This window comes from Oncorhynchus gorbuscha, unplaced genomic scaffold (assembly GCF_021184085.1).
Source record: "Oncorhynchus gorbuscha isolate QuinsamMale2020 ecotype Even-year unplaced genomic scaffold, OgorEven_v1.0 Un_scaffold_1578, whole genome shotgun sequence".
Taxonomy (NCBI): domain Eukaryota; kingdom Metazoa; phylum Chordata; class Actinopteri; order Salmoniformes; family Salmonidae; genus Oncorhynchus; species Oncorhynchus gorbuscha.
This window is the reverse complement of record NW_025746313.1, coordinates 3,143-5,895: the sequence shown is the minus strand read 5'-3', so window position 1 is coordinate 5,895 and position 2,753 is coordinate 3,143. Positions and strand designations below refer to the sequence as shown.

Here is a 2,753-nt window from a genome sequence, read left to right as displayed (position 1 = left end):
ATAATAATTGCCACAATTATGTCTAATAAGCATGATCACTGGATATGTACTGAAGAAATATTGAAACACCTCATGGAATCATGTTCAAGGCCTTTGTCAACAGCCAGTTAGCACCCACATCTAATCAACATAACTTTCTGTATCTTGACTCAAGCTAAGTATGAGCTACTCTGAGCTAACATACTAACTAGCAAGTCCTCCGGATAAGATTACCACATTTCACCAAATTATATTCCAGTTATAGGATTAATCAATAATTTTCCCCTAGTTATAAACTCAATAAATGTCATTTCTAGAATGCCCTTCTAGCCACTTAGAAACAAGTATTCAACAATGCTGGGGTATAAACATTGACATATATACTGTGTGTATATATATATATACTGTGTGTATATATATATATATGTATATATATATATATATATATACACACACACACACACACACACAGTATATACACTGTATGTATGCATCTCGTCATAATAATGGATGTAGTGTTAGTTATATTTCCTTTGCCAGCATGTCTTGTGGGCGGGACTACGTTTGTTAGGAAATGTCCTGCAGTGCTGTATATAACGGACGACTGACTGGCCTGCTAAAATACCTTGTAGATGTTCTCAGTTAATAAACACACTTAATAACAAATAAAGAGTGACACTTCTTCACATCTTTGTATCAATTTCTGAAACATGGAAAAAGCACTTGTATCCCTTCAGTTGAGATGCTGTCCTGCAATAATATTCAATACAAGCTCTGGAAGCTATTGTAAAACTGGCTTGAACTTCAGTGTGTGCCATGTATGCTATATTATGCTTACAAAGTTACAATTGTCTCAATAGCAACTGGGCAAATACAAAGACGGTAAATATCAAAACAATCTAAAAGAAACAGAATGGTTGGCTGGTAGGTAGCACTATGTTGGTACTGTAACATTGCAGCAGTTCTCCCACCCTATCCTCTCCTTGGCTCATCTCTCTCTGGGGTATGTGTGGTTAACACCCCATCATGGAGTGTTGGTTTGGCCCGTCCTGGCTCAGCTCTGTGGTGTATGGGGGTGGCTATAGGTGACCCCATCTGTCTGGCGGGGGGAACTGGTCCACCTCGCCCACCTCTGAGCACTGCCTGTTTCCGAGAGTGAACGCCAGCTTGTAGCGCAGACGCACCTTCTCCTGCAAGAGGCAAACGTTGGAAGAGGGTTAGCAAGTGGTTTCACAAAGACTACAAAGAGGATGGAAGCCCAGCAGGTCCAAAAAGACCTAGCCCCTCTCTCAATGAATATTTCCTTAATTCCTCAAATCCTCCCTCTTCGTGTCCCCAAACCGCATTGGATAAGAAAGTCAGAGAGGAGGGACCTTGAACCTCCAATACTGTTAAGGAGATAGAGCCCTAGTCCTACAGTGACTCTGGCTTGTGTATTAGAGAAGTGGGCTGCTCCCTAACCATGTGACCTTAATCAGAAAACCGCTGGGCCCTAGGAAGATCATATGACTGTTCCCTGACCATGTGACCATGAAATACTCGTGGCCCTGCTCTTACCTTCAGGGGATTGGCCAGCAGCATGACCTGTGTGATGGAGGCCGGGGAAGGGTGGGGTTAAAGGGAGGCAGCTCTGTTCCTGACGGAGGCTGCAGCTTCACCTTCATGGACTGGAGGACAAGGAGAGGAGGGGTTAAGGAGTGTGTGAAAGTTACACACTGAAGATGGCTGCAAAGCCGGCGTACTCGATCCCTGATGCAGTGAAAATACAAATAAATACAAAAATGAAGCTTTATGCAACATATTTTTGAGTGAGGACCCCATCACCTTTTGTTTGGATGAAATGATATGTTTGAGTGAGTAAGTATACAGGAGTGGACACATGTGTAAGTATTATACGAGTGCAGGTGTACACATTGCCCTGAGACATGGCTGTAGGCTCCTATGGCACCTAGACAGAGCAAGTGTGAACAAAGTGTGTGTGTGTGTACCATGTGTATATTGCACCTGTGTGTTACCTTGGGCACGGCGGCCTGAAGGACCACGTTCTGAACGTGCAGTGGTGCAGTGTTCAGCATGGACACCACTAACACCAGCACGTCTGGTCTGCAAGGGGGACAGTCTGAGGCAAAGTTCAACAGCACACGCACCCCATCCTTATCATAGGCCAAGTTACAGGAGCCCTTTACCTGGAGGGGACAGAGGCAGTGAGAGGCTATATCAATGTTATCCAGACATTGTACTGTGGACATCAAATGGTTCAAAAAGACCAACAACGTTCAATTTCACAGGAGGATATATAGCATGTCCCATTTCCCTTTACACACTTCCCTCTCTCTACCTCCCTCCCCTATCTCCAGTACTCACTGGGTCTGATGGCCTCCAGGGGGACGTGCACGTTGCCCAGGGAGGTCTCCGGTCCTAGCCCCCTGGCTGGGCTGCCCCCCTGGAAGGAGGAGTGGTGGAAGGGGGAGAGGGAGCTGAACAGGGGGCTGCCTGGGGCAGAGCTCAGCGTCTGGGCTTTGGTGTGGGACAACGCAGGGGAGCCAGGCATGGGGCCAGGGAGGAGGGAGGTCGAGGAGAGGGGGACCTGGGGGCACCATGGCCCCCAAGGAGGGTGGTACTACGGCTCCCATAGAGGCTGCCATCCCGAATCCGCCGCCAACACGCAAACTGAAAATGACAGAAAAACAACATGAGCTCTCTCTGGAAACATAACTAAATCAAACAAGCAAGTGTGCAATCAAGATCATGTTGATTTGTACCATATTCAGGAT

At 46.4% G+C, this 2,753-nt stretch overlaps 1 long non-coding RNA gene across 1 annotated transcript; it reads right to left on the bottom strand.

The window, feature by feature from the left end:
• Window positions 1-1,004: 1,004 nt before the first annotated feature.
• LOC124023300 lies at window positions 1,005-2,139 on the bottom strand. The gene is made up of 3 exons (XR_006836686.1): window positions 1,995-2,139; window positions 1,537-1,646; window positions 1,005-1,169 (listed from the first exon to the last, which is right to left on the bottom strand). It is a non-coding gene; the product is annotated as an uncharacterized LOC124023300 (long non-coding RNA).
• Window positions 2,140-2,753: the final 614 nt, after the last annotated feature.